We start from the raw sequence: 20,944 nt of genomic DNA, 5'->3' as shown, positions 1-20,944 counted from the left end.
TCATCGCCTGCTTTGTCTACTTTTATCTTGGCCAGATTACCTTTGTCAACTGAGAAAGCTCTGCACCAGAGGAGAGATTCTGCTCCACCCAAAACCACAGAACTGACACTGAAAACATCGTGCGGTCCACGTCTGAGGGCTAGACACGGCCCCTTGATTGGCGGCGACAGAGCGACCTAGTGACTCACATTGTCTTCGTTCTTCCACAGGCCAAGGCTCCCAGTCAGCTCTCCTTTTGGAAAGGAGACAGATCGTCCCATATCCTCACTCACCTGGCAGTTTCGGGCTGGTGTGGGAAAGAATCTGAACTGGGCTCTTGGCTTCCTGGGCCTACCTTTTGTTCTGACTTCTGAGCCTTGGTTGGAAGTCAGCGCCACTGCTGCGCCTCCTCTCTGCTGGCCCTGACATGGACCGGGCTCTGCGGCGAGCGTTGCTCTTTGTTTTTCCTTTGTCCGGATTCTGCTTTCTCTTTCCTTTGATCTCCGATGGGCCTCCAAGAAATATTTCAGCGTCTGAAAGAGAATAATTTTCTAAATCATTGTTATCGCGGAGTTGCCTCTATAATTATTTCAGCATTAAATTTCACTCTCTTCACAGCTGTGGCTGTGCCACGTGGCCTAAAGGGACCCCGTGTTACTGTTGTCAGGGAAACCTAGCCTTGTTGTGGCATCCTGGGGCTTTCGGCAGCGTGCTGGAGTTGGGAAGACATCTTCCTCGTGTGTGGTTGCTGTGAGCACGATTCCCCGAGCTGGATACCCCGCGATGATCTGGGAGCACCGTGTATCAGCTAGATCTGTCTTCCTCTCAGTCAGCCAGGGAGCGAACACGACGAAGACAGTATTGGAAAAGTTTTACCAATATTGACCTCATTCGACTGGGGGGGTGGGCAGTAAATGACTCACCTTTTAGAAGTGAATGAGTCCTTTCAGGTGACTTCGGAGCCATGCAGGACACCAGAGATGTTCGTTGTTAGGGGAGGTAAGCAAATTATGATCAGGTTTCCTTGACCCTCAGGAGCCTGAGCTGCTAGTCACCAGTCCAATCAGTTTTATTTGATGTGTTACAAGGCTGAGTCCAAGTGAGCCTCCGGTTAACTGGCTTCTATAAGAGACATCTTTCTTTAATGCTTGGGAATTGCAAAATTTTTATCAAAAGCTTTTGGGAGAGAATCTTTGTGAAATTTGAATATATTTTACCACTTAAATTTCCCCCAGAGATTTGCTTTATTCCTAATTGATGACTCAGGGCCATGTCACTAGACAAAAATGCCCAGGAGTTCAATGACCTCTTGTTCACAGAGAGGCTGATAAGAGTGTTTGAGGAGTATACCACATATTTGCTGAGTCTTGTTTCTTGGAAGTTAAGTTGCATTTAAAAGCTTACCTAACGCAATTGTAGGATACTGTTTGCTTTGGATTTTGGAAGGCTAATAAGCATCTTATTCAAAAGCACTAAGGCAAAAAATATAAAACATATTAAAACACTAAACAGTAAAACAATATAACTATCATGTACTTCAATACTCATTTATTTTAGTTAATTGTTTCCTAAGGAGAGTAACTTTCATGGTTTGCTTCTGAATTTTGGCAAATGTTAGGCTAGTTATGCAATTTTGGGGTATGACCGAGAACCCCGTCATTTTAGTTTCTTCTAGTGTGATTGTCACAGAAGGTACTGCTGAAGCCGGAGACTTTCTTGGCTGCTGTGGGGCTCCTTTCTGCCCCATTTACTTTTTGTTCTCCTGGGGCTTCAGTTCCAAGTAGTCGGAGCTAACTTAGCTCCCCCTCTCCCCCTCTCCAGTATTTTCCCTACTGTTCTCTCTCTGGGCTTCACACGATGGTGGTATTCCAGTTCTGCTTCTGGCTCTTCAATTCTGTCCTCATTTTTGTATAATCAATTTTAGTCTCATCCATTGAATTTTTATTATCAATTGTATTATTTTTGTGTGTTGAGTTTCTGTTTGCTTTAAAGTTTCCGTTTCTTGGTCAAAATTCTTCAGGTTGTTTTTTGTCTTTTTGGACATATTAATGAAGGCTTACGTCTATGTAAAACCTTCATTATCTGACCTCCGGCTCTAATCTGTCCTCTTAATCCCCTTGGTTTTTAATTACATTGTCTGGTGACTTTTGATTTCACTAAACAGTGTGTAATGAAACGCTATGAAGTTAATTTGAAGCATATGATAGTTATCCCAGGTCTTATTAATTGTAGGTGTTTTTTTTTTTTTAATTTGGCAAGAGCCTAGGAACACTAGCAATCCCAGATCATCTCATTCTAATTATAGACGTTAGGTGATATGAAGCTGTGTTTTGGCCCCAGCAAAGGTTGAACTATTTCTGGCTTATCTTTACTCTTAGGGCTCAGGCCTTTGGGGTCAAAACCCTCAATATGGGGTGTTTCACTGCGGAAGGTTTGCTCCTCTGCCCTGCAAAGCTTTCAGAATTTCTACTCTTTGTTAAAAGAAGCAGAAGTCACCAGAAAAAAAGTAACCCTGAGCCCCGAGTGCAGGGCTTACTTCTGCGGGTTCTTGTCTTTTCCACAAGCAGAAAATGTATCTGCAGACAATACTGATGAACTAAGAATATAATTTTGTTTTCCTAAGCCTTAGTCATGTAATCTTCCCATCCCACCTCCTCAAAAGCTTACTTTCCAGAAACTTACTCATGAAACTTTAAGAATCTGTTAAAGTTTAAGAATCTGTTCTGGCTCTGGGTGCGGGTCATCCTTTGATCCCTAACCTCATCGCCTGGGCAGAGGTACAGGGGCTGCTCATCTCGATGAGGCCCCTTCTGGACATTCGAAACTCTGATCGGAATGAAGACGGAAAGGAAGACTCTGCTAGGGGTTTGGGAGGATTTCAAAAAATGTGCGAGACAAGAGACTTCCGTTCTATTGATTGACTCAGCCTACGTAATCGGTGCAATTAATAGTGGGATAGTCCCTTTCCCTTGTTTTGGTTAGGCAATGTGGGTCACAGAAGTGGGCACATTCGGGAGACCTTTGGCTGGTTGGCATGAAGAGAAAGAACGGAGCACTGAGCAGAAGCCCGGGTGAGGTTCCAGGCCCCGGTTCGGTCCTTGCTTGCTCACTTACTGTTTCTGCAGCCTTGGCAATGACATTCACTCTCTCCACTCTCTCTTAGTTTTCTCGTTCATGAAATAAGGGGATTGAACTGGAATCAATTCTTTTCCTTGACAGTGCAATCCTTTCTCCAAAGCAAATCTTACATAAAATTTCAAAATTCAAAAATAAATAAAAGTGTGCTGCATTGGCTGTAGGTGTGCACGTGTGTACACACACGTGTGTTTGCATGTGTGCATGTGATGGGTCTGAGCAGGTGTCCTGTTACCGCCTTTGCCTTTGGGGGGCTCCTAACTCACTCCTGCGGAGACTCCGGACCTGTGGACAGCGACCGCACCTTGGCCTTGCTCTCAGTTTATTCAAAGCGCCCTGAGTATTATGTTTAAAGTCTTTTAGGGAAAGAGAGCTGAGGGCATAGAGCTGGCTGCGCCGTAGGCACAATTTTAAAATATTTGTGAGGAGAATACCTTTTTCTTTTGCCAACAGAGAGAAAGAGCTGGTATGCCCTTGCCGAGCTCGATTCTCTTTCTGCGGCAGACTTTTGCCTGTGGCTTCCCCGGCTGGGGACCGAGGGCCTGGGGGCTCGAGGACAGCCATCGTTCTCGTGGCTCAGAGGCGGCCTGGAAGACGAGGCGTGCCCCAGGGGTTGTGGCAGATTTAAAAGTGACTTTTACTTTGTATGTGGAAGGAATTCTAGGAGCGAGACATTATCCCCAAAGAGAGGAAATCACTGTTCAAACCTGCCCTCCTGTGATTTTGAAAGATGGCCAGAGTTGGGTGGCCTTTTTCTGGAGCGTGGAGTGTTACAATGGTCCACCCCCCGCAACTTTGTATATCACCAGGCTCGTTAGTATGCTGAGGAAATGCAAAACTACCCCATGCCAAAAAGTAATTAGAGCCCGAAATGATCGTTGTAGTGAAGTCCAAATTATAATACGGCTCTGACTTCCACGAAAACCACCGGCTGCTCTAGTGGTATCCATCTGATCACGCTGCTGAGGCCGACGTGGTGCAAAACCATATGAACACAATATTGAGAATTAATTTGGATTCTGTTGTTTTTTCCTACATAATTGTTCTTGCCAGGAAGATAATATCCATGAACCTCATTTTATGTAATTGGAAAATCACTTGGTAATATACTTAAAAAATATAAATGCCCTTTAGAAAACTATTTGTTTAGTCGGTTCTCCTGCCTTTCAAGTTTAGTCGCCACAAGCCACCCCTCTCCACCTTCATCGGCTGCCTTCCCGTGCTCGCTGCCCTCCCTGGAAGGAGGGAGAATGCCTGTTGCACATGAGGAAACAGAAAGCCCAAGAGAGTATTGGCTGCCTCTCCTGGCCACCCAGGGACTGTGAGTGAGGGACCAGGGCCTCCGTCCTCCTCAGGTGTCCTGGCTGTTGAATTGTTCTGCTTACTTACAGGTGACCAACTTTCGGGAAAGAGCAGGAAGTATTATTTTTTTAAAAAAGATTTTATTTATTTATTTTTAGAGAGGGGGGAAGGGAAGGAGAAAGAGAGGGGAAGAAATGTCAATGTGTGGTTGCCTCTTGTGTGCCTCCTACTGGGACCTAGCCCGCAACCCAGACATGTGCCCTGACTGGGAATCGAACCAGTGACCCTTTGGTTTGCAGGCCTGCACTCAATCCAACTGAGCCACACCAACCAGGGCTCAGGAAGCATTTTCTTTAAACAGGCCGAGGAAGCATGAAATACTGAAACGCACAAGGAGTTTGGGTTCAGCAGTCTAAGAGTGGAGTACAACCCAGCCCTCGTTAGTTGGTTGACCTTGTGTTTCAGTTTCCAGATCCATAAATGAGGGATGAGAAAGCCTCACTCAGGGGGACCGGGCAGTGTGGCAGGGTTGATGAATGGAGGAAGTACTTGGGAGACCGCGAAGATTCATACAATTATTCATTTGTATTTGGGTGTTTGATTTTGTGGGTCTATGTTTTCATAAGAATCCAGAAAATTTAGGATTTTCTGGTAACATTGGATGGCTAGAAAGTTGAGCACATTTCACCATTTGACTTTGAAGTAGGTAAGGGCAGAAGAAAGAGGGAAACAGTTTCCGCTCCACGATACTATGTCTTCCAAGGGATCGCAATGGGCAGCGCCGAAAGTTTAGCCTCCAGAGGAAACCTCGTTTAACTAGCAGCTCTTGTCAATCTCGCCGTGTTTCACTCTTGCGTGGATCTGAGGAAGTCAAACGCAGTGAGAACATGAATGGTCCGATGAATTAGTGCTCTAATGTTCAGGCCAAGTTTCTGGTAGGGTTTGCAAATAGATGTATAAAGAATCATTCTTATAGGGCCCGTCTCAATGAACTGTTCTTTATCTGCCATGTGGAAGTTTGCAAATATTTAATTTTCTTCAGAGTTTGGAATGTGCAAGTGTGACTTATTATTTTTAATGATTGGGAAGAGGCTTGGTATCAGTAAACAAGAAGTATGAACCGCCAGCGGATGTGTGATGCCATGTGTTTCTTTGTAGGGAGTGTGGGCAGATCAACATGGGAAAGGAAAAAGGGACGGATGCTCGGGGAGACCTGTCTCTCGGCAGAGCCCAGAGGCGACGTTTAAAGCAGTGACAGCTTTTACTCACCGGGCTCTCACTCACGCGCAAGGCTGTCTCCTGACTCCGTGCTGCAGGTGAGAGTTCTGCCCTCTGCAATGGAACGCTGACTAACGGGGGCCATGTGCTTGTGCTGAGAACGTTATTTACCTGTCTTGGTATGTTCTAATACAATTATTTTCAATCTCTTTAAATGATAAAGAGACAGAGGAATAGACATGCAGACAGGAGAGAGGAGAGAGGGAGGAAGAGGAAGGGAAGAGAGAGAGGAGGGGGAGAGAGAGATTGAGGCAGATTAATCATGAGGTTCAGGATTTTGTGGAAAAACGTGCCTCATGACATATAATAAAAATGTAACTTTGTTATTGTCCCCCTCAGTCCTATTTCAGATCTTCCATGAGAGTAATTATCTCCTGGGCCCGAGTCAGGACTTCCCAGCGTTCCTGTTCACACTCAGGCATTAGCATATCCTACCATCTCTTTTAAGACACAAACCCAGATGTTTCTACAAACTGAACTTGATTCCGTATCAGCTGTTTTTCCCTTTCCCAACTCGGGCCTCTCGCTGATTGAATGACAGGTGTGACGTGGTTGGTTCTTGTCTTTTTCTGCCTCATGCTCCCTCCTCCCGGGCAAGCCTCTCATGCTGGTTTTGCACTTGTCTCTGATCCCGATGTGGTGAGAAAGGTAAGTGGGGATAGGGAAGGTCATCAATTGGCTCTCCGGGCGGGGTACGTTTCTAAGACAGTTTTCAGTCTGGTTGGGTGGTCTTGTGGGTTCTTCCGGGACTCTCATCCCTGGGACCTCTCACTTTTCGGTTTGTTGACCCTGTCAGAGCCATGTCTGTGTTCTTGCAGGGTCCCTGGCGGTTCCTTTTCACTGTCCCCAGGAGTCAAGTGTCTTCTCACTGCTTTTCTTGGGACTCTCTGCCTTGCAGGGCCCGCTCTGATGCTATACCTGCTTGTTCCACGGAGGGACTCGCACCCCATCCACCAGAAATGTTCACATGACCCTTGTCCCAACAGAACTTCGGGAGGATAGCTTGATCCCGGCAGGGCCACCCACTGAGGAGCCTGCCGTGGGTCCCTTTGGCTGGTGCAGGTGCGAGTCAGGTTTTGGTCTTCTGTGCCCATCAGTGGAAAGGGAAAACTGAGTTTTTCAAGCGGTGTCATTGAAGTCCCTGGTGGGAGAGAAAAGAGGTGATGTCAGAACCCTCAACCCCGCCCTGGCCCAGTGGGAGGGAGCTCACAGCCTACATCTCCCTGAACATGTCTCTTCTCAGACCCTTTCCCTGCTCACCCTGGCTGTCCCTGTCCCCGTTCTGTCTTTTCAGAGGGAGTGAGGTGAGTCCCTGACTTAGGAAGACACTTTATCTTTTTGGTGGGAGCAAATTCTGCAAAAGGCGATTTGTCTCACGAATACATAAACACAAACATTAAGGCAGGAGAAATCCCCTCTAACTACTTTAGAAGCAACCTTCTTTGCTGGTTAAATAAGCATGATAAGACAATGAACTTGACAAGAAAATATGACAAATAAGTATTTGTAATGGTCTTATTTATTGTAGCCTCAGAGCCTCTCACAGTTCTGGATACACAGAAAGCACCCAGCAAATGTTTGTTTGTGGAAGGAAGGGCAGACAAGTCAGTTTTGAGGATGTGGAGCAGGCACGCCCTACCTCCCCATGCCCTGCGACCTTCCTTAAGCTCCTGCCAGCTTGACCTTGATTTTGCTCTTAGCCCCAGGGGTCATGTTCACCCTGCCTGCATCTACTATCTCTCCTTTGGGTTACCGAGTAGCTGACCTTGGTCATCTCTTTAACTTCACATTCATTGCAAAATCTGGTCCTGGTGTAGGGTTCTACTCCTTTGATAACAAGCCACAGCCTACCTTCCATTCACGGATGTATCGAACAATTACCGAGTACCTGCCGTCAGCCAGGCATTAAGTAAGGTCAGAGCATACAAAGCCTAAAAAGACACAGTCTTCCTGTGTGAATACGAGGGACCGATATCAATGAGGGCCACTGAGAGCTTATGGGGCTTATCTCATTGACTGCTTACAATAACCCTGCAGACAACATTGTTATTATCACATCCGTTTTACAGATGAGGAAACACAATGCCAGAAGGCCCAGTCAATTGTCCAGGCCCCCTTAGGAGTGACACGAAGCTCGCAGTCCGATTCCTAACCAGCGTGCCACATAGCTTCCTCCAGCTGCTTCTGCGTGACCAAGTGAGTAACTCTGTCTGCTTCTCGGGCCGTGCTAACAGGTTGGAGGTGGGGCCGGCATTGGGGCTGGTGATGCGGGGAAGCTCCTAATGAAAATCATGGAGAGGCAGTGCTGTGTAGTGATAAGGAATTTTGGTAAAAATCAGGACTCCAGTATTTACTAGCTGTGTGTCCTCTTTATGCCTTAATTTTCTAACCTGTACAATACGGATAATAATAATAATAGCCACTCATAGGGTTGTATTGAGGATGAGACAGAATTTAATAAAGGATACAACACTCAGCAAGCATTCAATAATTTATAGCTATTATTTTGTTGCAATAAATATACTCGTGTATTTTAAGGTACAGTATATTGAAAATATCCGAATGGCTCTGAACAGAACATCTAGGAATGAGAAACTTTTGTTATTTCTATTTTAGAGAAGAAAAATGATGCAAGGGCCTCGATGAAGCTGCCTAGGATGCTGGTCTTTAGAAACACGATCTCCCTCTCTGTTCTTCCCCTGTTGGCTGGGGTGCAGAGCCCAGGGGGAAAGCACTCTCCAGCGTGCCTTTCTCCTCCCACACAGGTTTGGTCACCCTTCATCCCGTGGTACCAGGAGGCCTGGGACATCCGTGTACTTTCTACCAGATCTGCGATTTTAAAATGACAGGGCTGCTGTGTAGCAAAGCCTCTCCCACATGGGGGACCTAAGGCTGGATGACAAGGGTGGTGACCGCCACGAAGACGGGCGAGATGCACATCAGTGTGAGGGGGGCTCCCAAGTGTGGGCCCTCGGCTGCTGAAGGACCGTGAGGGTCTGGACGACGTGCCCTGCGTTAGCTATGAATGAAAGAAAAGCCTGTTTCAGGGACCGAGGGTCTACTTGGCACTGTGCTCTGTGGTCCGCAGACCTCACATAGTTTAGCCTTCAGTCTTTGGATAGGAATCGGCTGAGTAGAAGGTTAGGTCATCAGCATGCATAGAATGCCGTCCCGTGACGTCAGAGGACACGTGACACATGCAAAAGCATTCGTACAGAAGGAAGTAAAGCCCGGTTACACGCCTGGGCTGACATTGACTCCACAAAGAAATTCCATAGATTTGAATTTAAAACTAGTTTCTCGATCCAAAATACCTTCCATTGGCAGACACAGGCAGCTGCCATGATCACCCAGGCATCCTTGCGGAAGAGGAGAGCCAGAGAAGGCCCGTGCCTGCCAGGCTGAGAGCTTGTCTTTTATTGCAAACCTTCTGGCCCATAATTCCATGGGCTCTGCAGGCCTTCAGCTTCTCAGCCAATCCCATCTTAGACTGTTTACTGTTGCCTTGGCAAACTCCCCCTAGGCCCCTCCCTACTTCACCCCCGGGGTGCTGATCAGATCTCTCTCCATCATCACCAGTTAAAACACGTTTAGGATAATCTGGGCCAGAAGAGATGGAGGCTGGACTAAGGCACTGACAATGGGAATGGAGTAAAAGACACTCATCTGGGAAGGGTGAAAGGTTTCTTTCTACAACACCTAAATCTCTGAAAACCTCAGGGAGGACTACAGTTCCATCCATGCCTGCCGCTGTGAGCGGGATGTCAAACTCACAGTGCCACACCATTTATAAATGGAAATATAATGAATAACGAGAAACAGAAATAAGACATCTGCTCCTCCCTGGACCAGCCCAGATCTGCTGCATCATCGATATCATTAAATCAACGTAGTGCCCTGACCTATGCAGAAAAAACCCCCACCTATTTTCTGTAAATGAACATCTTTGGCAGGGCACAGGTTTTAACTTTAGAAAGAGGAAAAATTATCCTCCAAAACACAGGACAAAGCTCAGTTTCTTAGATCCCCACTGTTCTGCCTGTCCTGGTCATTTTCAAAGGTCTACAGGGAGGAAACCCTCAGACGTACAAAGCCTTCACAGCCTCATGGCGGGGCTTCCTGCTGGGAGTTTCTCAGCAGGTCCATAGACTTGTAGGATCTTCTTGGTAAAGCACAGTAAAGAGATGTCTCTTCAATATTCTCCTCTGTATTTGAATAAGGAAACTTTCAGCTGGGGGATCTTTCCTTCAGGTAGTGGGGAGAGAGAGGGTAGGGAGAGGGGGAAGAAAAGAGAGTGAGAGAAAGAGAGGGAGAGAGAGGGAGGCAACCCACCTCCGGGTTCTGGGACGGCAGAAACTGTTTTGACTGTTGTTTTAATAGCACCTAGTTTAGGGCTTGGCTTCTAATAGGTGAACAATAATATTTGTTAAATGCATGAATATCGGTGATCAAATCTCTTCTTAATATTGCTTTCAGATGAGATCGGGTACGTTCAGGGTGGTACAGCCATAGACTTTCAGAATAAAAGCTAAGGTATCTGGAATTTGGATACAAGCACACTTCTCTTAGCATTGGGGCAGACCATGCAAGCGATACCTGTTACGGTGGCTCAGCCGTGCAGAGCGCTTCAGCAAGAACATCCCTGGAAAATGTGTGTAAACAACAATAATTCTATCGCAGCCAATTATGTCGGAAACCATGTAAACAAACCCTTTAAGCAGAGACCGTTTCATTCCAGCACGTGTGTGGGAGGCTGCAGGCCTCACTAGATCCGAATATCCCTCGTGGGAGTCGGGACTGCTGGACTCGCTCAGGGAAGACCACTTGAAGCAGGATCCCGAAGGTTATTATGTTAGTCTGTTCAGTTTGCCTCAACAGTCACTGGGTGACTTAAACAACAAAAATGTGCTTTATCCAAGTTCTGGAGACTGGAAGTCCAAGATCAGGGCGCCAGCTTGGTTGGATTCTGGTGAGAACGTTCTTCCTGGCTCGCAGATGGTGCCTTCCTGCTCTGTCCTCATATTGGAGAGAGAGAGAAAGAGAGAGAGAGAGAGAGAGAGAGTGAGAGAGAGCAAACTCTCAGGTGTTGCTTCTTATCAGGGCCCTAATCCCATCAGGAGGGCCCCATTCTTAGGGCCTCATCCAAACCTAATGACCTGGAAAAACTCCATCACCAAATAACTTCACATTGGGGGTTAGGGCTTCAACATATGCATTTTTTTGGGGGGGGGGTTGCAGAATTCAGTCCGTAGCCATCACATTGAGTTGGTTGGATTTGTTTCAAAGGGTCTTCAGGTCCTTAAGCAGCTGCGCAGCAGAATAAGGTCAGAGCCTGTGTCTCAGGAAGGTCGTCCCGAGCGAGAGCGGTCGAAGGACGTGATGCCTAGTGATGTGGAAAGAGGAGCTGACAGGTTTAGAGCGAGGTGCTGGCAGTGGGGTGCTGGAGAAAAGCAAAGTCAAGGATCCATGAAAATGAGGAATCTACAAATTTGGACAAGTACTCGGACATGGGGGAGAAAGGCCCCTAAAATCTTGAGCCTGTACAATATGAAGCATAGTGGTGGTGTTGGTGGGTCGGGGAGCTGTCCGAGGAGGAACCCCAGTCTGCTGTGCAGGGAGGGGAGGGTGAAGGAACGACCCATTTCCCCACCCCAGCCGTGTCACACATGTGTGTGTGTGCATCCGTGTGTGTTCATGTGAGTGACAGCATGGGCTCTTTGGCAGCGAAGCCTGCCTCACTATGAAGTGCTAGCAAGAGCAAATGGACTCACAAAGGGACAGATGTGGACAATTTTATAAGTGATGACAACTGAGAAATCAATTTCTTAACGTGCAAATAATGCTTACGAATCAATAAAGAAAATGTTGAAAATGGAGCAAGGATAGGAAGACATAATTCATGGCAGAGGCAACTGAAATCAATAAATATGCCCAATCTTGAACTTTGGTCGTAGTCATGAAACGAACAATTAAGAGTTCTTTTTTTTTATTTTGCCTGTGAATTTGCTAGTGATTAAAGCAAGCATTGGTGACAAGGCTGCCATGAACAGCGACCCCCTCTGACACTGTCTAAACAACCCAGTCTTCAGGGACAGAATCCAACAAGACGATGGTTGGCCAGGGCCTTGGGGGAGTCTGCACTTTGACCCAGGGGTTCCAGTTCTAGAAATCTCCTCCACGGACTTAGCGAGTCACAGAGAGATGTTTGCACAGAGATGCTTACGATGGTCTCGTTTATGGTAGCAAATAAACCCAGTTATGTGAACAGCAGAAACAACAAAACAAACCAACAAAAAGCCTGGAAGTGAATGGTCTTAATGAGTTCAAAATAGCAAATGATCAAATAAATAATAGTTCACGCCTAGGGTAGAATTGTTAACCTCCGTATTTTTAATGCAAACACATTAACCATGTTGGGAAATAATTTTTAATAACATGAAAATGCGTGTAGGTATATATCATACTTTAATATATATGAATGATACTTCTATATATATATGTGATGTATGATGGGCTTATATTAAGCTATTATTGACCATGTTCTACAAGAATGTTTATTAACCTAGGGGCACATATGTCATAATATATGCAAGAATTGTATTTCACTTTGAAAGTACACTTTAAAGAGTAAATTTGAACATATACATAAACACATGTGCGCACAGTCCAGGAAAAGCCTGGAAGGAAACGAAGGGAGACCTCGGCTGCAGTTAGTGCTGGCTGGTAGGGCGGGCGGGCCTACAGGAAACTGCCGCAGAGGCCGTGCACTCAGCATCCTCGCCTTCTTTTCCACCTGAGCCTCACCACAGCCCGTGGATAAGTGCAGGCAGGTATTATTTTCCCTTTATAGAGAAAGGTGCTGAGGTCCAGAGAGATGCCTGGTTTGGTCAAGGTCACAAGGCTAATGAAAGGCAGAGCTGAAATCTGAACATCACTTATTTGACGCTGTGCCTGGAGCCACTTGCATGAAACTCAGTTGACGGGTGCGATCCCGTGGCTGGAAAACCTATGGCTCAGAGAGGCCTGCAGCTGGTGGCCGCCTGTGGCCACGCTGCCTGGAGGTCCCACAGGCGCCCTAGGGCGTCAGGGAGGGCCACTGAGACTCCACATAGTAGTTATATGCAGGCGAATGTGTCTGGGGGCTTTAAAGAATTCATCTATTATTCAGAACATTTAGCCCCCTGGCTGCTGGACGAGCCTTTTCCATGAGTCATCACGGAGACTTGGGAAGGAAAGTAGACGGTGTTATCTTGGTCTGCTCACGGGGACAGAAACTCGTAAACAAGGGAAGGATTCCTCTCACGCTCCTGCACCCCCAAACAGTGGACAGTGTGCAGTGACCCCACATTGCTGGTGCCTGTGTCACCGAGGGGCCTCAGTCCTCCACTCCAGGCGGTGGTCACTGAGGAGCAGGGTGGGCTCCTCAGCAAAGGCACTGCCCAGTGAGATGCCTGGCTCTCTAATTGATTTCCTTCCCTGTCCCGTCCCTGTGGTGCCAAATAAGAGCTTGTGCATTCTTAGCCAAGTAGGTTGGAATGAGAAGAATGAGCCCTGGAGTAATCTCATACGCACTGGGAAACCACCGTGAGGGACCTTTGCTCCTCTTGCGTTTGAGAAAAACTGCACTGCAGTTGGGACAGGAGTCCCTGTGGGGTCGCGGTCTCCTGGGGGCCAATTATTACCTCTCTGTATCAGGTTTTACCTCATTTCGTCAATAAGTACTTATTTATATAATTTGCTCTTGCCTCTCAAGGAGCGACCTACTTTGTTCAAGCTCTAAAGATTTCCCCTTTACTTTCTTTTTTTAAAAAATATTTTATTTATTTATTTTTAGAGAGGGGAGGGAGGGAGAAAGAGAGGGAAAGAACTATCAATGTGTTGTTACCTCTCGCACACCCCCTACTGGGGACCTGGCCTGCAACCCAGGCATGTGCCTGACTGGGGATGGAACCGGTGACCTTTAGGTTTGCAGGCCCGCACTCAATCCATTGAACCACACCAGCCAGGGCTCCTTTATTTTCTAAGTTTGACTAGAGTGCCTTTCCTCCTGAATTTTCTAAATAGTTTTCTTAATCTACCACATCGTTCTGCATAAATAGACCTGGTGTTCAGTACTCTTGAAATGTAGAATACCATGTTAATTTATTTTATGCTTGATTCTATCTTTGTGTTATGGCAAATTGAAAAATATTCTGTACAAAGAAGACATTAGCAACCCCTAGTAGCTGATTTGGAAGTATGACTCATTCCGATAGAGCATACTGTCTGATACTAATATTTTTGGCAAACATTCTGTACATTACAACAAAGGAGTGCTTCGTTAAGTTCTGAGAGCTCTTATCAACTTTAAAATCCCAACCCGCTGCCCCGGGCACAGGTACTTTGCCTCTAATTGCACCTTGGCTGCCTGCCCCACCTCGTGCCCGGTCACCGACCCCTACGTCCGCACTCCTGACAAACAGCAACAACTAACCAGCGGGGCTAGATCGCTGGACAGAAAAAGACGCGAGGTGATAAGGGGAAACAAAAACACACACTCGTGACTGTAAAGTCACAGCAGTATTTGTCTGTGTTTGCAGAATGTGGGGGCATTTCGAGCCGTTCTGTGGCTTTAATAGGCTTATCATACTCTGAGGGAAAGAAACAAAAACACATTCATCTAAAACGAAACAGCAGTATGAAACAAACAGTAACCAGGGCAATATTAAAGATGTCCAACTACACCCTGGAGGGGACCTAGGCTCGGACTGGCAGGACTTGCTGTATCAGGGAGACGGGAGTCTCTGTGGACGGTTAGTAGCAGTGGCAACGCATTTTCGTGGGTAGTCACATCAGCCTGGCCCTGAGACAGGCCTGGGCTTCATTTCCAGCTCTGTGGTCTGAGAAAGTTTTACCTCTCTGTGCTTTGCTCGTGTTCCATTAACCTGTCTTCATGCAACTCACTTGGTCAGTGCTGGAAGGATCAGGTAAAGTCAGTCACGTAAAGCATTCAGCTGAGTTCCTGGTACCCTGTAAATACTGACAGCAGCAGCTGCTCTGTTAATGAAACGGGAGCCTGAACACTAGCTCTTGTCTCCCTGGAGGGAGTAAGGATGGAGTGAGCAGGAGAGGCAGGACAGAAAAGTGAAGGTGAAGAGGAAAAGGCGGAGATCTTGCTGGTGGAGCAGAGACGTGAGCAAGGCTGAGAGACCTAAAGACGCAGGTGCTCTTAGGGGGGATGTTAAGTGGACCACGCTAAAGATTGGGGTGGGGAGTGGGGCTGTTGCACCGTTTGTCTCAAGGCAGTTGGCTTCAGGTCCCAGATGACCTTAGCAGGTGGCTTGGCATCTTCCTGCCGTTTGGCAAAGTAAACATCCTATATATATCTAGTTTCCTGCTTCACAGCACCTGGGGGCATCTAACACATTATTCAGTCTTTAAATAACACACCTGTGATGTCAGCAGAGAGGGGATAAAATGCCTGACATGGGACTGAATGGCTTGCAGCAAGTGAGGGAGGGGACTGGCTCCAGGTTTCCTTCTTCCCAGAGCCTGGGCCGCAGCACAGGTGGCCCATCACCGCACATCTGCTCTGGGCGAACGAGAAAGGCAGGGAGCTGAGCCCAGGCAGGACTCGGAGCCTGCAGCTTCAGAGCCTTCTGCCACGGAGCCATGAAAACTGCTGCTTTACACCCAGGGAGTGTGGTCTGTAATTATGGAAAAGGTTATGCGTAATTTCCACAACAGCACCGTGTCAATAAGCAGAGTCTTTTTCCTGGAACACACGGAAGGTGCGTGTGGCTGTGCCGGCCAAAGTGTGCCTCTTCATGGGACAGAAAAGTCCGAGCAGCTGAGTTCTGCCAGCCTGCACTTGTGACTCAACCTAAGAAGCCTGCTTTGTGCCTCCCCCAAGGGTTGTTTGCAGGGTTTGTCTCCACCCCTTGCCCAGTTCTGCCTTTCTGCAAGGTTGCCTTTAAGTAATTAGCAATTGTGGAAGCTGTTTAGAATACATATCACTTCTTCCACAGCGTCCCCCAGAGGGTGAGAGCTCTAGACACGGATGTGTTCACCTATTGGAATCCAGCCTGCACTGTCTCAGAGGTTTCCTGCTCCAGGGTGAGAGATGGCACTTCCTCCTCCAGTAGGATTACAGCTATTTGTGAAATTATCCACTGAAAACATGCTTTTATTGTGTTATATCAATAGTTGTAAGATATGAGAGGAAAAGGGGATGTAGAAAAGCAAAGAAATAGATCATGAGGCCAGAACATTGTGTTGAGACTTTAGATTTTGGCCATAGTTAACTAGCTTGCTAGTTAATTCCCCTTCCACCAAAATGTATATAAATATGGAAAAATATATAAAGTAGTTACTGATAGGAAACGGGCAGTAGTCAATGCGGGGCTGAGATCTCTGAGCTAAGGGAAGCTCCTGAACCCCATTCCACGTTTCCCCGATTTCTCCCCAGTGCAGTTTCCAAACCGCCGTCTGAGGGACGCGAGCCCAGGCAGAAAACAGCCTTTTTTGCCGTCAGAGAAGACAGGGACTGGTACTTGGAGTTGCCATGGTGACCAGGATGTGAAGGGAAGGGTATTAGAGAGGAGGGAGCTGCAGAGGGGCCCCCAAATTCTGCATGAAAATTTAAATTGGGCCTTCAGCTGACTCATAAAACAGCACATTCACAGAGTGAGACCGCCGGAGAGGGAGCAGAGGAAAAACGCAGGGAGGCTGAAATACAAAATTAGAAATTTCAGAGGTTTTGCAGCCCTGGGGAGACATGAACGTTTGGGTCCAGCTAGTGACTACCTTGAGCTAGTTGTTGAAATGTCTCATCCTAGAAGATAGGAGCGAGGCAGAAGCATGCGAGGAGTGAGGGCTGGGTGCTAGGAGGAAGGGCGAAAGTGAACGGACCCACCCTAGCAAAGACCAAAATCCAGCAGCAGTGGGCTCAGGCTGACCCTCCAGTGGTTTCATTGCCTGCTAGATAAAAGCACTCTTTAGAAGATTACATACTGGGGAGTATCTGCGATGTATCGTTTATAATGTCCAGCATGTAATAAACAGGGATTGGACGTGCAAATAAGCAGGAAAAGTGACTAATAATCAAGAGATAAAACAAAAAATAAAGAAGGACCTAGAGGTAATATGTATATTTATAATATACTAGGTAAGGAGTCCAAATCACCATGATTGATAGGTTAAAAAATCAAAGAATAGGTGGTCCAAATGAATAAAAAGACAGAGTGTTTCTCCATAAAATTGGAATCTAGTAAAAGACCCTAATAGAGGTTTGGGTCTGTAAAGAACAATATTTGAAGTTAAGATCCTTCTTCCTGACACGTGGCTAATTAGTCTAGATTTTCACAGGAACTGTATTTTCCTGCCACACACAATAACATCAGTGATGTGAACAGAATCCCCGGCGGGTGTAGGCTGCTGCATGACAATGAAATGTAAGACTGAAATGGCACAAGCAAAAGAGAAACTTCTTTTAGCGAATGGTACTGGACTTCGACCAATCGGATGGGGCGCCTATAAAACATGAGCCTAAAATGACAGGAAGTCCTGCTGCGGTCTGTGTATTAGTTTGCTAGAGCTGCTGTAACGAAGTGACTCACACTGGGTGGTTTGTGCAATGGAAGTCACCTAGCGTTCCTCCTCCCTGTCTGTGTCCAAACCTTTTGCCCAAATTAATTGGAATTAACTTGAGATTGCTTTCAACCCAAAGACCTGCTAATTGAAATAACTGGGACAAGATGTAAGCCTGTGAGATTTCAGCACATTTGTAAATGGTCAGAATGGAGCACAGCTTGGAGTTTCAGATGGACAAACCACATGTTGCTTCCTGGGCAGTCAAAGGAATGGAGAGAAGGGGTCAGAACAGCATGGAGGGAAGGCTGGTGGAAGGGAGATGTAGAATGGGTTGGAGACGACCATGGAGGGGAGGCCTGATTCCAGAGGCTAGTTTTTGGACTGGACCCCAGATGAAGGACACTCTGAACTCTCTACCTCCTTATTTAGATTCTCTAATTTGGACCCACGGAATAGCTGTGATTGCATGTTGGTTTCTGTGTAGCTGGATGCTACTCTGTGCTTAGGCTGTAGTTCTTGGCTGCCTTCTAAATCAGCTCTATTTCCTTTGGAAATCATATTTTCTGAAGTAACAACGCGCCCGGAAAATGATGTTCACATTCTGGCCCCGTAGCTGTAACTGGGCTTCTAGGTATCCAGCGCCAGAAAATATGTTCTCGAAAAACACCTTGGATTTTCCTTAATTTCTCTGTGTAGCAAATGATTTAACCTTGCCAAAGAGAGGCATGCCTGCTGCCCTCAGCTCCTGGGAGGTAATCTCTAAGCCCTTGCAATGCCATGCCTGATAGGAGTGGCACCGGATGACCGGGGTTTGGGCCACATCAGGTCGTGTAACTGTGTTATTTATGGTAGGAGCTTTGAGTCACATGGTATCAGCTTGACTTCCAGAGTTTCGGGAAGCAGAGGTCAGCCGCATGGGTAGCCCACCGTGGAGCCTGAGGCTTGAGGACACCCTGGCTTGAGGGAGCCTCCCTGGTGGGCAGCACTCTGCGTGGTCACCCCACTTTGTTGCTGGGAAACGGACTCACGGGGCAAGACCAGCCTGCCGCTCTGAGTGTGAAACTCTGCTGTACTTTACCCTACGTGCCTCTTCTCTTGGTTGATTTTACTTTGTGTCTTGAAACCTTCCTCTATATCCTGAACTGGGATCGTGAATGTGAGAGCTTCTAGTGAATGCTGTGAGTCTTTCTAGTCTGTGATTGCACCTAAGGGTGGTCTTGGGGACCTGAACTTGCCATTGGTGTCAGAAGTGAGGGTGGACTGCGCCCTGACATCACACTTTTTGAAAAAAAGTAAATAACTTACAAACTGTGTTTCCGTGGTTACTGCAATGACGAGCTCCCTGTGCAGAACTGCTATTCTGAGCGGCTGGCATGAGAATAGTGCTGTGGATGTTCATTACAAGGAAGAGGACTTGGGGTTAAAATACCTGGCAGGTCCTCTAAATTCTGATGTACTCCCTCGTTCAACAGATGATTGCTTCGGGGGTCATTCTGCTCTTCAGTCTCCAGGGGGCGCAGTTTATACAGCAATTTGTCACCCTTGCTTTGTGCCAAAGTTGGGAGGTGCTGCCTTTACATTATATAAAATGCAGCTTTCGGCAAGGGCGTCTGCTGCCTTTGTAACCGCAGGCATTTCTGGTCCGCGTGGGAGTTTCTTGCGTTTTCACGGTGCGAGGCGGGATAGAACCCCGCGCTCTGTGGGGGCCGGGGACTGGGGTCCTGTCACAGAAGCGAGACAAGCGAAGGAAGCAGGTTGTGTTTCTATCAGCGAACAGTCTGCCTACACGCAAGTTTCCTGTAAACCGGGAAAGATGATTCTTTGGGAAATTTCTGAGCGATTTTTGGATTATATGATTGTATTTAATTTTCTCCTCCAGACACTGATGGGGGTTAGACTAGATTAAGGGTCAGCAACCTCTTTCTATAAAGTATTTTAGTTGTCGCAGGTCACGCAGCCCCAAAGAGCCACAGACGGTCCATAACTGCGTGGGCAGAACTGCGTTCCTGGAAATCGTTATTTACAGGAACAGTGGATTTATTTGTCCTGTGGGCTCTCGCCTGCTGATTCCTGGACTGGGTGGTCTTTTCTGGCTCCCAGTTTTGTAATTCTACGCCAGCAAATCAAAATCCAACGCTTGCTTCTTTATTTTCTGGTTAAGATCTCTGGTGTTGATCCATTTCTAATTTTGTCTGTTGAAGGCCACTGAAATTAGAAATAATCATGATAATAATATTTCTTGAAAAACTCATGTGCTATAAATTTGACAAATATTTTCCCAACATGAGTTAATTAAATTCTCTCAACCCCCGACAATGGTACTGTGATTTTGACCTGCATTTACAGATTTTGGAAACAGGCTCAGAGAAAACTTAGGAAATTCTTATATGTGCCCAGAGTCAACAGTACACTTGGAGATCAAGTTCAGGTGTGTCGGATTTAAGAACCTGATTCTTAAACATCATGCTCTCTACCGCTCTACTTGAAGATAGAATATTCATCCTGAATGCTACTCTCTTATCAGGGAGAATGAACGATCTATATTAACCTTAGTGATGTTATGAATAATGAGCACCCACAAATAATCACTCTGAAACCTTAATTAGCTATTATACAAGGGTTGGTATCCAGTAAAAGTAACCGTTTTATCGGAGTGGCTCAGAGACTGCGAACCAATACAGCTCCACATATTACCATTTTATCTTCCCATTTTCATAATGGCAATTTGTGACCTGCTGGCGGAATGGTCTCATTCGTTCATTTCCACTTTAATCTCTTTATGACCCTAACACAGTGCAGACAAGGAAGGAAGAGTGTATTGATAAGGTTAGGAATTTTTAAGTAGAATAAATCCAGTTCACAAACAATTTCAGCCCTCTTTCCAAGGGAATGCAGAACTCTGATGAATCTGAAAATAATGAGAAAAGGTTGAAATTTTTGCAAGAGGCCAGATGGTGGCAGCAGAGAACGTGTGAGAAAAATCATGAGCAAAGCCAGTTTAAAACACACAGTTATGTAGTAAATAGTTGCAAACCTACTAATTATCAATGCCAGTTAAAATAAGGAAACTGTTAAGGACGTGCACTTTAGTACCAAGGGTACTTGAGTTCGGCTCATTTGCATGTGAAATTGGGCAGGTCTCATTTCCTCATTTGTAAAGTGGGATAATAATGGTCCTATAATAGTTATGGGGTTGTTTTGGGATTGAGAGAGCTAGTGAATGTGAAAGGGTTAGCCAATGCCTGGAAAGTTGTAAGGGGGGGGGAGAGAGAGAGAGAGAGAGAAAGAGAGAGAGAGAGAGAGAGAGAGAGAGAGAGAACGAATCACGCCAAGCGTGATCATCCCATTTCACAAGGACGTTTCTGTGACTTTAGTCTAACCCACCGGAGCACCATGCGCAACACGGAGCTGTCAGGTCCTGGGTGCAGCAAACAGGAGATGCATTGTCTGTAGAGAGTTTAAAACAAGAGCAAGACCAACGGACACCAGTCCACTCATCATAACCACTGTGCACCGGCCGCTCTAAATTGTGCCAGTGATAAAAATACTCTTCCTCTGGGACACTCTTCTGTCCCTAACAAACATAGTCAATTAAGCCTTTAGAGACCTTGCCCTCTGGCCTCCCACCTGTCTGCCTTCAGTCCTTACCTCTCACTGAGTCCTTCTCTCCAGTCCAGCG

At 46.5% G+C, this 20,944-nt stretch overlaps 1 long non-coding RNA gene across 2 annotated transcripts; it reads left to right on the top strand.

Moving 5' to 3' along the window:
- Positions 1 to 647: 647 nt before the first annotated feature.
- Positions 648 to 9,924, top strand: LOC123480701 (uncharacterized). Of its 2 annotated transcripts, none has more exons than XR_006656790.2 (6): positions 648 to 978; positions 5,575 to 5,732; positions 6,034 to 6,342; positions 6,681 to 6,756; positions 7,764 to 7,890; positions 8,460 to 9,924. It is a non-coding gene; the product is annotated as an uncharacterized lncRNA (long non-coding RNA). The 2 variants fall into 2 exon arrangements; XR_006656791.2 differs by having other exon boundaries at positions 8,311 to 9,924.
- Positions 9,925 to 20,944: the final 11,020 nt, after the last annotated feature.

Source organism: Desmodus rotundus, chromosome 12 (genome assembly GCF_022682495.2).
Source record: "Desmodus rotundus isolate HL8 chromosome 12, HLdesRot8A.1, whole genome shotgun sequence".
Taxonomy (NCBI): domain Eukaryota; kingdom Metazoa; phylum Chordata; class Mammalia; order Chiroptera; family Phyllostomidae; genus Desmodus; species Desmodus rotundus.
The sequence above is the reverse complement of the archived record's forward strand: the minus strand, read 5'-3'. Positions and strand labels throughout refer to the sequence as shown.